At 43.8% G+C, this 13,853-nt stretch overlaps 1 protein-coding gene and 1 non-coding gene across 8 annotated transcripts in view; one reads left to right on the top strand and one right to left on the bottom strand.

Moving 5' to 3' along the window:
- The window catches only part of PPP6R3 (protein phosphatase 6 regulatory subunit 3), a 243,426-nt gene extending 231,099 nt beyond the window's left edge, over window positions 1–12,327 (bottom strand). For 4 of the 7 annotated variants that reach the window (XM_075325289.1, XM_075325292.1, XM_075325293.1 and 1 more), the window contains exon 1: window positions 12,174–12,326. The gene's annotated coding sequence lies outside the window, so the exon portion shown is untranslated. Of the gene's footprint in view, window positions 1–12,173 lie in introns of all 7 variants that reach the window. The other 3 variants (XM_075325295.1, XM_075325290.1, XM_075325294.1) reach the window with 3 other exon arrangements.
- Window positions 12,328–12,899: 572 nt separating this feature from the next.
- On the top strand, window positions 12,900–12,972 carry TRNAA-AGC (transfer RNA alanine (anticodon AGC)). Its single transcript has one exon. It is a non-coding gene; the product is annotated as a tRNA-Ala (tRNA).
- Window positions 12,973–13,853: the final 881 nt, after the last annotated feature.

The raw sequence follows: 13,853 nt of genomic DNA, 5'->3' as shown, positions 1-13,853 counted from the left end.
ACAAACACCCAAAAAAAAAAAAAAGACAAAAACAAACACACAGGTTATTTGCAGTGTACTTGTTGCAGTGTAGTGGGTGATCTAACGCGGCCCCATTCACTTCTAAAGCGCCGCAATGTAGCAAGTGGTCACATGCAAACCAAACTAGGGTACAGCGCAATGACTGTGCAGCCAATGTCTCTATGGGCCACTAACCTAATTGTTTTCATATTCTTAGGCTATGTGCGGACTAGAAAAGTGATTTTTCTCAAAATTTCTTGAGAAACTTCTGGGAGTTGAAGATTACCGCACCTGCGGTAAAAAAACGCACCAAAACCGCATGCATTTTTCCGCAGGTTGGTCCCTCCGTTTTTTTATGCTGTAACTGCAATAAATAATACAGATAATCGATAGATAGACAGATAATGGATAGAGGGAAAGAAAGATGGATAGAGGGAAAGATGGATGAGAAAGACCTATATAATGTCCCACCTACCTGCATATTCTAAGCTGGCACCCTTTAGTGACTTTCATGTGGCACTAAAGGGTGCTTAGCCTTGTATTTACCCAAAAAATAAATAATTAAAAAAAAAAAAAAAAAAAAAAAGGACGTGGGGTCCCCCCTATCTTTTGTAGCCAGCTAGGGTAAAGCAGACAGCTACAGCCTGCAAACCACAGCTGGCAGCTTCACCTTGGCTGGTTATCCAAAACAGAGGGCACCCCATGCTGTTATTTTACATTAAACAATTTAAAACAAAAACGTGGGGTCCCCCCAAATTGGATCACCAGCCAAGGTAAAGCAGACAGCTGTGGTCTGGTATTCTCAGACTAGGGAGGTCCACAGTTATTGGACACTCCCCAGCCTAAAAATAGCAGGCCACAGCCGCTCCAGAAGTGGCGCATCCATTAGACTTGCCAATCCTGGCGCTTTGCCCCAACTCATCCTATTGCCCTGGTGCGGTGGCAAACGGGGTAATATATGGGGTTGATGCCAGATGTGTAATGTCGCCTGGCATCAGGCCCTGGGGTTAGTGATGTCAAGCGTCTATCAGATACCAGATATCACCAACCCAGTCAGTAAGAAATAAAAAATAGACAACAAAAAAAGTTTTATTTGAAAAAACACTCCCCAAAACATTCCCTCTTTCACCAATATATTGAAAAGAACAATCAATCAACAATCAATCGTAATCCAATAAGGGGGTCCCACGACGACTCATACCATAGTCAATGTCCCAGTCAATGAACAACAGAATGTTCCCCATTGGCTGGGAGAGCAGTGCAGTGACCTGAGCTAACATCAATACGTCAGCCGAGGTCACTGCAGGGGATGACTAGCGCTGCCGTCAGGAGGTTAGATGAGATCATTACCTGCAGTGACGATCTCCTGCTCTCCTGACGTCAGCGCTGCCACTGACTTCTCTGTCCGCCGCGTTCTCAGCAGTATCGCGAGAGCCAGTGACGTCACCGCTAGGGGCAGTCTCGGGCCGCCCGCGAGACGGGCATAGAAGGCAGTGACAGCGCTGACATCAGGAGGGCAGGAGATGAGATCATTACCTGCTGTGACTATCTCCTGGCCTCCTGATGTCAGCGCTGTCACTGCCTTCTATGCCCGTCTCGCGGGCGGCCCGAGACTGCCCCTAGCGGTGACGTCACGGGCTCTCGGGATACTGCTGAGAACGCGGCGGACAGAGAAGTCAGTGGCAGCGCTGACATCAGGAGAGCAGGAGATCGTCACTGCAGGTAATGATCTCATCTAACCATCTGAAAGCAGCGCTAGTCATCCCCGCGGCTGCCAGCACTGCAGTGTGAGAAGCTGCTGATACTGCAGAGTAGGCAGCCACGGGGCTGGAGCGGGACATAGACTGCACAGGCACCCACCAGAGGTCATACGGAAGTGCTTCTGTGCGGCGTCCAGGGAGTGTGATTGCGTGTGTTTACTCTCTACTCCGCTTCCTCTTCCTGTCATAATGACATCACTTCCCTGCAAAACGCAGGCAGTGATGAACATTACCCGCAGGTAAAGCGCGGCTATACCAAGGGTATACCGCACATCATTTGCTACCTGCGGTATACCCGCGGTATTTCGCAATTGCATTACAGTGAATGGAGTCAAATTTCGCAGGTACCTGCAGAAAAGTAGTGACATGCACATTTTCTAAAGAAATTTTCTTAAAGAAAGAATTTTCTTGAGAAAAAAAAAAAAAATAAAAAAAAATGTGCGCACAGCTATTTTTTTCCCCATAGGTTTTGCTGGGAAATGTCTGCAGAAAGATTACAAACATTTCTCGAGAAGTTTCTGCAGCAAAATCGCGGGTAAAACCGCCGGTAAAAACAGTGTGCGCACAGGGCCTTTACAAACTAAGGCCCTGTGCGCACTAGAAAATGGAATTTTCTTAAGAAAATTCCGGACCCAATGAAAGATTACAGCATGTGCGGTAAAAAAAACGCAGCAAACCGCACCCAAAATCCACATGCGGTTTTACAGCGGTATTCTGTGGATTTGCTGCAGTATGTCCCTGCGTTATTTAGATAGCACAGGGAGCTACTCACCTGTCCCTGCTCCTTCTGTCCATGGTTCTGAAGTCTCTCGCGATGCTGTGCCCCGTGCAACTGTCTCCGGTGCTCTACTACTTACGGGTCGGCTGTGCAGTGCATAACTGCCGGCCTGTCAGCAGGAAACCAGCGTCCGGAGGCAGCCTCGCTGGAGAAGGAGAGTATAAAATCAGTGATGACTTCTGTCAGCCTATGTGCAATGACAGCCGAGTCCTCCACCTGGAGTCTTCCACCTGTCACCGCAAAACACATGAGTGAAGTCACCGCTAATCCCACTCACTTCACTTGCGGCCTGACCCTCACAGTGAGCAGCCATTGTCTAGGGCGCTCGCTGTGAGTGTCAGGTATAGCAGAGCTGGAAGCGTCGTGGGACCTTGTGTGGATTACGGACCTGGAGGGCTGTTATTGGTGGGGTTAATAAAGTGGTGAAAGAGGGGTCTTTTTTGTCTTATTTAAAAAAAAAAGGATTTTTGGGGTGTTCATTTACTTTTACTTATCGTTTAGTGATGAGGCGGTGTCTCAGACGCCTGCCATCACTAAACTAGGACTTAGTGGCAGCTATGGGCTGCTGCCATTAACTCCTTATTACCCTGATTGCCACCGCATCAGGGAAACGGGAAAAGCCGGAAAAAGTCCCGGGACTGTTGCATCTAATGGATGTGGGAATTCCAGGCGGCTGCTAGCTGATATTTTTAGGCTGGGGGCTCCCTAGCCTGAGAATACCAGCCCCCAGCTGTGAGGCTTTATCCTGGCTGTTGATCAAAATTAAGGGGAGCGCATGCATTTTTTTTTATTTATTTTACTGTACGCTATAGATCCGCCCACCGGCATCTGTAATTGGTTGCAGTGAGTCAGCTGTCACTCAGCATGGGGGCGTGTCTGCCTGCAACCAATCACAGCCACCAGTGAGCAGGGAAGGCGTGAATATGTTCTCAGCGGCGGCTCTGAAAGATGAAAGCTGCCGTGGGAGCAGTGTGACAGGCGGGCGGTCATCGGTAAGTTTGAAGCACTTGCTCTTACCCCTTTGCGCCAAATTCTGTTCCCCATAAACTTTATATGGGGAGCAGCATCTGGCCAGATACTGGGGATCAATTCTCCGTCGACCCAGAGTCAGCGGGGTAATTGATCTGCCAGCCCTCCAAACCACAGGTACCTGCGGAAATTAAGTGACATGCACATTAATTACGCAGCAGAAATTCCGCAGCAAAACGCGCAGGGACAAAAAAAAAAATGCAGTGTGCGCACAGCATTTTTTTATCCCCATAGGTTTTTCTGGAGAAGTACTGCAGAAATGTTAAACATTTTCTGCAGCATTCCTTCAGCGAAATCTCTGGCAATTCCGCAGTAAAATCCGCGGCAATGCCTCAGTAAAATCCACAGCGTGCGCACAGGGTCTTAGGTTTTTTTTGTTTTTTTTATCCATTATAGTCTGAGGCTTGGATGTCCAAGTGTTATTGCAGACTGAATTATATTAAAAAAAAAAAAAAAAGTCAGTCAATGGGTTACTAGGGAAACAGATGACATCCATGTACTACGTGGTATACGTGTGGTATTAGTTTTTCATAGTTTACTAGGTAGGAATAGAGAACAGTATGATTAGATAAATATAATATTCATTCATTTATTGTGAGAAAGTTAGAATACTAATGGTAAAAACTGACACTAACTACGCACAATAAAATCTGATCCATCGCACTTAGGCCATGTTCACACATTGCATTTTTGGGCTCACTTATCCATATTTGTAAGCCAAAACCAGGAGTTGGCGAATACCGTAGTACAGAAGTGGTGCTCGTGTTTCTATTATACTTTTCCTTCGATTGTCCCTCTCCTGGTTTTGGCTACAAATTCTGAGGTTAAAAAACAAACAAACAAAAAAAACCCACAACATTTAACATAGGCCAATGAATTTCCATTTTAGCATATGATAAACTTAAAAATTGTAAATTAAGCCCCCATTTAATGTCCAAAACTGGATTATTAAGGCAGCTGGTCAATATTCCCCTTTTATATGATCTTTACTTGTACGCCACACAACCTATAGGTATTTATAGATATTCTGTGATTATCTCAGGTCATTTATTGGAGGTTTTATATTAGTCCACGGTTTTGCACATAAAAGCTAAAAACTTGAAATGAACTCTACATTTATCTTATACTAAAATGGAAATTGCTTGACTTTTTTTTTTTGGCCATTTTAAAAAGGGAACCTGTCATGTCGTCTTTTGATATTAACCCACCTCCAATATTTTTAAATTATGCAATGTGTATCATTAAGGCTATGTGCGCACAGTGCGTTTTTCGTGGCGTTTTTGTGCGTTTTTCGGGTGCGTTTTTGGCCTCAAAACTGCAGGACTTTGCTTCCCCAGCAAAGTCTATGAGTTTTCATTTTTGCTGTCCGCACACATCTGTTTATTTTTACCTGCGTTTTTTGAGTTAAAAAATAAAAATGGACATGTCAGTTCTTTCCTGCGTTTTTCTGTGTTTTCCGCCCATGCAATGCATTTGAAAAACGCAGCAAAACGCAGCCAAAAACGCACCAAATCGCGGCAAAAACGCATGCGTTTTGATGCGTTTTTTCGACGAAGGTGCGTTTGTGCGCTTTTAGCGGCCAAAAACGCACAAAAACGCAGCGTCAAAAAGACGCAGTGTGCGAACCTAGCCCAACATGGTTTGTTTTTTTTCTACAAAAAGTTAATATGCTTAGGTAAAACAAGACCTGTGTTATCAGCCATGACGGTGACCTTTTTTTTTGGAATCAGTCATAGTCACTCACATTCAAAGTTTTTTTTAAACTTAGTCAAGTGCCCTGATGATACTCAGACCTTTACCAGAACTTCTCTGCTGAGCTCCACCCATTAGTCACATGATCGTGACATCACAGGTCCTGCTCCATAAACCTTTTGTCCAATGCTGAGCTCCGCCCATTACACACAAGTCCTTGATAGACCAATGCTGATTTCTGGAGCTCAGCTGGTCTATGCAGAACTTGTGTGATGTCACGAACATGTTAATAATGGCCAAAGCTCAGAATTGTACAAATGGTTTGTGTGACATCAGTATCATGTGACCATAATGGGCGGATTTAAGAGGGGAAATTCTAGTGACGGATCTGTGTATAATCAATTATGACTGATTCCCAACAAAAGGCCACCCATGTTAGGCTATGTTCACACTAGAAAAATGATTTTTCTTAAGAAATTTCTTAAGAAATTTAAGAGTGAAGGATTAGTGCACCTGCGTTAATAAACGCACCAAAAACGCACCTGCGTTTTTGCCGCGTTTTCGGTGCGTTTTTACCGCTGGTTGCTCCCTGCGTTATTGTGCCATTATCTATGGTAACTAATGCAGCTAGCTGCAGAAAAGAAGTGACATACTCATTCTTTTTCTTAAGAAAATCTACTGAAAGAATTTTCTTAAGAAAAAAACGCAGTGTGCGCACAGCTAATTTTTTTTCCCATAGGTTTTGCTGGGGAATGTCTGCAGAAAGGTTACAAGTATTTCTCAAGAAATTTCTGCAGCAAAAACGGATGAAAAACGCAGGTAAAAAACGCAGTGTGTGAACATAGCCTAAGTGATGCACATTGCATCATGTAAAACACATTGGGGGTCGTTTAACCCCTTAACAACCGCAGGCAGTAATCCTATGTCCTAGCGGTCATAGTGTTCATCTCACTGCTGCCGGGGAAGATCGCTGCAGATCTCAGCAGATTTATACATCCTGCTAGGGACGAGCAGAATCAATATCCGCCTGTGCCTTTTAACCCCTTAAATAGTGCTGTCAATATTCAGCGCCATTATAATAGCAATTGCGCTATAACTTTACTCACAGGCCGATAACTGAAGTCCCGTGACATGATCACGTGGATCCGGTGGTTGTCATGGTAGCACAGGGTCATGTGATGACGCCTGTGCTCACATGACTCAGGTCCTGTAAAGAAACAGCTTAGTGCTGCTTGTTACAAGAGATTATCATTTCTCCAAGTCTGAGCGGTGCTGCTCTGATAGGGAGAAATGGAAGAGAGATCAGACTGCTGATCGTTATAGTCCCCTAGGGAACCTGGTAAAATAGAAATAAAAAAAATTAAAAAAAAAAAAAATTGTTTAAAAAGTTTTCAAAAAATTAAAATAAATAAAAAACCTACAGTTCGGTATCGCTACGTACAGAAATGCCCGATCTGTGGAAATATAAAATCAATTAACCTGACTGGTAAATGGCATAGCGACAAAAAAATTCTAAAAGGCCAAATAACGTTTTTTGGTCGCCACAAATTTTGTGCCAAATGCAATGATAGGCGATCAAACCGTAGCATCTGCATAAAAATAGTACCGTTAAAGTTAGCTCGAGACGCAAAAAAATAAGCCCTTACTGAAACATACAGATCTCGAAAAATGAGAACGCTACAGGTCACAGAAAATAGCGCAAAACTTTTTTGAGCCAAACTTCGAATTTTTTTTAACCCCTTATATAAAAGTAACCCTATAGATGTTTGGTGTCTACAAACTTGCATCAGCTGAGGCATCACACTGACATCAGTTTTACCATATAGGAACAAAGTGAATAAAATATCCCAAAAACGATCATGCAATCGCACTTTTGCAATTTTTCCGCATTTGGAATTTTTTTGCCGTTTTCCAGTACACTATATGGTAAAACTCATGGTCTGATTTAAAAGTGCAACTCGTTACGCAGAAAACAAGCCCTAATATGACCATATTGACTGAAAAATAAAAAAAAAGTTAGGCCTCTTGGAAGAATGACAAAAAAAAATAGAAAGTGCAAAACTGGTCGGTCGTGAAGGGGTTAATATAAAACCCCAACATGACAGGGTCTCTAAAAGATTTATATGAGCTTTTTTCCTTGTTCTGCTTTGGTGTATAATAAAAGTTAACAATTTGGGTGTACCTTTTGCATTTTTCTTCCAAGTATACATTTGTACACCCTTCCCTGTGGACTCCTAGAAGTGTTTTTTTCATGGTGCCCACCTAAGACTGTATTTTTACGTAAATTAAGGGTGTGTGCGCACTAGGCGTTTTTTTCACGCTGCGTTATGTGCGTTTTTGTCTCAAAAAACGCACCCGCGGCTAAAAACCGCGACAAAAACGCATGCGTTTTTGCCGTGATTTGGTGCGTTTTTTGCTGCGTTTTTGCTCACTGCGTTTTTAATCAGTGCACAATGCCATTAAAGATTGTTGATGAGAAAAAAAAAAAAAAAAAGGTCTGATGTCATTTCCTTCTTCAAAATGTTCATTGTATGCAGGAGAGCAGACAGCAGCTGCAGAACTACAAGGCTCAGCATCCTCCATTCACTAGTGTATGCAGGAGAGCAGACAGCAGCTGCAGAACTACAAGGCTCAGCATCCTCCATTCACTAGTGTATGCAGGAGAGCAGACAGCAGCTGCAGAACTACAAGGCTCAGCATCCTCCATCCAGGACTGTATGCAGTTTTTTGCCCAAAAAGAAAAAGAAAACGACATGGGCTTCGCCATATTTTTGTATGCTAGCCGGGTACAGCAGACAGGTACGGGCTGCCCCCAACCCCCAGCTGCCTATTTGTACCTGGCTGGGAACCAAAAATATAGAGAAGCCCTTTTTATTTCATGAATTTCATGAATTAAAAAAAAAAAAAAAAAAAAAAAAATGACATGAGCTTCGCCTAATTTTTGAGTCCAGCCGGGTACAACTAGGCAGCTGGGGACTGGAATCCGCAGTGCAGAGTGCCCAAGCTTTCTGGGCACCCCCACTGCGAATTGCAGTCCGCAGCCATCCCAGAAAATGGCGCTTTCATAGAAGCTCCATCTTCTGGCGCTGTATCCAACTCTTCCAGCTGCCCTGATGCCGGGTGGCTAGCTGGGTAATAATGGAGTTAGGGCTAGCTGTATATTATCAGCTAGCCCTAAGCCCGAAATTCATGGTGTCACGCCAATATTAGACATGGCCACCATGAATTTCTAGTAATGATAAAAAAACAAAAAAAAAAAAAAAAAAAAAAAACACAAAAATATTTTTATTAGAAATAAAACACAACACAATTAGTGACTCCATCTTTATTGAAATAAACCCCTCTCCGCAGTAATCCTAGGTCAAGGGTCCCGCGCCGTCCAATCCGGATCCAATATCATCTGATCGGTTTGCTGGAAGGCAAAGTGATCAGATGAGGTGTCAGGATCAAGTGCCTTAATCACATCACACATCAGCTGATTGTATAAAAGCCGATTATACAATCAGCTGATGCATCAGTAGAAAAAAAATGAATAAATAAATAAATACATACTCATTTATGTGCTGATTACCGGCAGCTCCTGGAGCGATCGATTGGACGGGAGTCTGATCTTGTCCGATCGCTGCAGGAACTGCCGGTAATCAGCTGATGAAGTCGTCCCCTGACGGCAGGATCAGCTGATGGCCGGGCGTGAAAAAGCCGGCGACACTGCGAGACTATGATCAGCTGATGCGTCAGGTGACTGCATCAGGTGATCCACCGCCAGGTCCTGCCCCGGGGAGACTGCACACAGGCAGAGCGGCGGTACCGGGAGGAGATGGAAGCGGGCATGGCACCGGGACCCTGCAGACAGGTGAGTATATATGACTTTTTCTACTGTTCACTTTGGTTTTCGCCGCTGCCTCCACCTCCCGCCCAGACATAGCGCCGCACGGAGCTGACATGGCACCGGACTGGAGGTGGAGGCAGCGGTGACGGTACCGGGAGGATTCATGCTTCTGTGTTTACCAACAGAAGGAATCCTCTTCCTGTACACGTCACTGTAGTACCCACCCCTTGCGTTTATAGCTGCGTTTTTAGTCATAGAAACGCGGCTATATGCGTTTTTCATTGCGTTGTTGAACATCTCATTGATCTCAATGGGTGAAAAACGCAGTGAAAGACGCAGAAATAATTGACATGCTGCATTTTTGTGGACATCACAAAAACGCAGCTACAAAAAAACGCTGTGTGCGGACAGCACTTATGAAAACCCATAGACATTGCTGGGGAAGCAATGTCACTGCGTTTTCAGCACAAAAACGCGGTAAAAAAACGCCGCTAAAAACGCAGCAAAAACGCCTAGTGCGCACAAGGCCTAAAAGCTGCTTTCTACAGTACCAGGAAAAGCCAAAATTTCAGAAAGCTCCAGCCCACTATTCATTTTATTCCTGACTGAAATAGAAAGCTGCATTTTGAAAATTGTAGCAAGTCAATTTTTTCAGCTTTTCTAACATAGAAAGCAATGCGGAATCCCAACCACTACAACCATTGTATTTTTTTTTTCGCGTTTTTTTGGTGAATAAACATACTATAAACAAATGACAATCTGCACAGGGGGGGAAAAAAAAAAAAAAAAAAAAGTGAAACATTGCTTTTTGTAAGCAGGTTCTTTACTGCCAAGAGCAGAAATCACCGGCAGAGAAAAAAATATAAACTAAAATAAAAACTAAAAAAAGTAGCAAAAAAACAGTGTGAGCATAACCTAAGTCTCAATTGAAATATCAGTGAAAATCTGTCCAGAATAGACCATATTCCTGACCCAAATGTGACTGTTTTGTTCAAATATATGTAGCCACTACTCAGGACACAAGACCCACAAGGAGTCCATACATTGAAGTCGGAAAACTCAGCGCCCCCTTAACCCCTTTACGACCTTTGACACGTCCTGGCGATCGCTGGGGGTATAGCACCCTGTGCTCCCTCTATCTCAAACAGATCAGTGCTTTCCTGACAGCTAAGCCCCAGCTCTCATAGCTGTCCTGGGTGATTTATCCCCCTAAATGTAGAGTGTGTGTGCGTGTGCGATTGTAGAGTGTATATATATATATATATATATATATATATATATATATATATATATATATATATATATATATATATATATATATATATATATATATATATATATATATATATATATATATATATATATTAGTGTGTCATAAGTATATTTGGATTTGTTTACGCCATTCAGTGTGTATATGTATCATATATAAATATAATATACTTGTGTGTAATTATGCACATATTTACACATACACCCAACTATACAAGGCTATGTGCGCACGTTGCGTAAATACATGCAGTTATGCTGCTCTTTGTAGCGCAGCGTAACTGCATGCGTCCTGCGTCCCCTGCACAGTCTATGGAGATTGTGCAGGGGCCGTGCACACGTGGCATTTTAGAGCGCAGCATTCTAAGAAGTGACATGTCACTTCTTCCGTGCGCTTTGCCGGCAGCCCCTGCTCTGTCTATGGCAGAAGCTGCAGGCAGAGCGCATGGAATCGGCGCTTTTTTTTTCCCTACGGACATTTCTGCAGCGATTTAAAGCGCACATGTGCTCTTCAGATCGCTGCAGAAATTTCTGCAGTGACTGTACGCAACGTGCGCACATAGCCTTATACTTATAATACAGACACATACAGTATTATATAAAACGTATGTATATGTGTGTCTGTATTATGTATAATTGGAGGTATGTGTAAATATATGTCTATAGAGTGGAACCTTTGTTTACGAGAACAATCCGTTCTTTGAGTGTGCTTGTAAACCAAGTTACTCGTCTAGCAAAGCAAAGTTTCCCATAGGAAATAATGGAAGCTCAGACAATTCGTTCCACAACTTGGTCAATGTCCCATCCTGGTCCCCTATTGTGCCAACACACACACACTTTTCTCGTACAGCAAAATACTCGCACACCAAGTTGTGTTGGCATTATAATATATTTTGATTAGTTGTGTGTGTGTTCTATAAAAGTATAATATATCTGGATTTATTTTTTACGCGCGTGTGTGTACACTGAACGGCGTAAATAAAAAAAAAATCCAAATATAATTATATGACGCTGTTATATATAACTAAAATATATTTAGATTTCTTTTTACACCATTCAATGTACACACACACACATATACATACACACACACACACACACACACATACACACACACATACACACACACACACACACACACACACACACACACATATACATACACACACACACATATACATACACACACACACATATACATACACACACACACATATACATACACACACACACACACATATACATACACACACACATATACATACACACACACATATACATACACACACACACATATACATACACACACACACATATACATACACACACACACATATACATACACACACACACATATACATACACACACACACATATACATACACACACACACACACACACACACACACACACACACACACACACACACACACACACACACACACACACTCGTGTCGGCGGCGTGGGCCTGGCGCAGGTTGTGCCGCCTCTCCGCAGGCCGGGCAGTGCTGAGCGCAGTGACCTGTGACCCGGCAGTGTCTGCCACTACAGCCCGGGGAGCAGGCCTCACACTCGGCCTACTGCTACAGGGCAGCCAGGAGGAGGTCACGGCTGCTGCGAGGCCTCGTTAGAGAACACCTCCCCTCCCTTCCTTCCCTCTCCTCCATCGCCAGCACCACTATGGAAAGGAACCCTGCGCCTCTCACAGGGCAAGTTACCCCACCGGGCGACGGGCACCTTCCCGAAGCAGTGCCGCCACCTCCCCGGAACCCCGCCATCCACACTAACAAGTGGCAGGTAAAAATCCGCCTATCGTTACCTTATATGAATAAATATCCCAATCCAGTCAGGCGGGAAAATTGCTCAGCACTATAGGCGACTTTTCAAGATGGTGGACATATCAACTCTTGCAAACCACCCCCTCCTCCTTCAGTAGACGCCTATAGCCAATCAAAGGAGACAGCCGACCTTTGCCTCTTAGAAGTTAACTCTGATTGGATCAAACTGCTGTCCATCAATAGAAACCGCCTTGTTGTGTAGCTACAGCGTTCGTAGATTGGACGCCCGTTCTGTCAATCACATAAAAATGCGTGACGACTAATATGCACAGCTTATTGGTCGCCGTTCAATGGAGTCAAACTTGAACTCTGCCAATGGCTCGTTATGGCCGACTCCGCTACAACCTCCTAGGCCTTAGCAACAACGCTGCGTTATAGTGATTGGCAGCTTTCCTGACCAATCGCTTGACCGAAATGTACCACAGTCGCCAATTAAAGCCTGTACTTGACTGTACTGGTAAACGAATGGCCCAGAGTGGAAGGCGGGTGATTGTGCCTCTGTATCGGGGCAGAAGTGAGGGGGCTGGGACTGCTCGGTTCCTGACGCTTGAATAGTCCCCGTCTCCGGTCATAGAAGATACTGATAATAGCGGCCGGGGCCGTTTCCCCGGTGGAGCGCAGTGGGCGGAGTGACGTCACAGGCTGTTTTGTGACTGTATTGTGTGCGGTGGTGTCACATAGTGAAGGGAACAGGATGGGAAGAGAGCGGGGAATTAGCTCAAATGGTAGAGCGCTCGCTTAGCATGCGAGAGGTAGCGGGATCGATGCCCGCATTCTCCAAGTTGTGTTTTTTATTTTTTTCATCAAATTTTTTTGAGTACATTTCTTCCTTTTTTTTTGCCTGTATACTGGATGACTTGTTTTTATAACCAGTTTATTAAACTTTTTGGCATTTTGAGTTTACTTGTTTGTATATGATCCTCCTGAATTGTAAAGCGCTGCGGAATATATTGGCGCTATAGAAATAAAGATTATTATTATTTCATGTTTGTCACGATCAAGACTATTTACCACTGCGCAAAATAGGTGACAGGGAGCGTCAGCCGCATATATTGGTTTTAGGAGCAGAATTTTTTTCCCATTTCTATAAACGTAAATCCTAAACTTAGAAAAAGTAACGTATTTCCAAGCCTGATGTTACCGCATGGTTAAAAGGGGGTTCTGCTTGTTTAAAAAATAAACAAAAAAAAGCAAAGGTTTGCTCACCATCCCCAGGTCCAGCGCTGAGTCCGCCACTGCTCCCAGTGTCTGCTACTATCTGCAGCAGAAAATCAGTGAGCTCAGCGCACAGCAGACGGTGGAGTCACTGAGTGGCTGCAGCGCTTGTTCATGTGTCAGCACTGCAGACAATAACAGACACTGGGAGCAGTGGTGGAAGCTTAGCAATGGACCTGGGGAGGGTGAGTAAAGTTTAGTTTTTTTTAAAAAAAGGATGTAAATTCAGGGATTTTTAAATGGAATCTGTCACCTGTAAAAACACTATTAACCTGTATTTATGGGGTTAATAGTTCTCAATCTCCCCAGTGTCTACTGCTGGGAGGAAATGAACTTAAATCCTCCCGGCAGCATTCCATTTTCTGTCATAGAGGCGGCGCCAGTTCAGTCTTCGCTCTGTGTATGCCGAGCAGCGTCTGTAACCGCCCCCCACACTGACTGACAGC

This window comes from Anomaloglossus baeobatrachus, chromosome 10, assembly GCF_048569485.1.
Source record: "Anomaloglossus baeobatrachus isolate aAnoBae1 chromosome 10, aAnoBae1.hap1, whole genome shotgun sequence".
Taxonomy (NCBI): domain Eukaryota; kingdom Metazoa; phylum Chordata; class Amphibia; order Anura; family Aromobatidae; genus Anomaloglossus; species Anomaloglossus baeobatrachus.
Note: the sequence above shows the minus strand (reverse complement) of the source record. Positions and strands in the feature narration are given on the sequence as shown.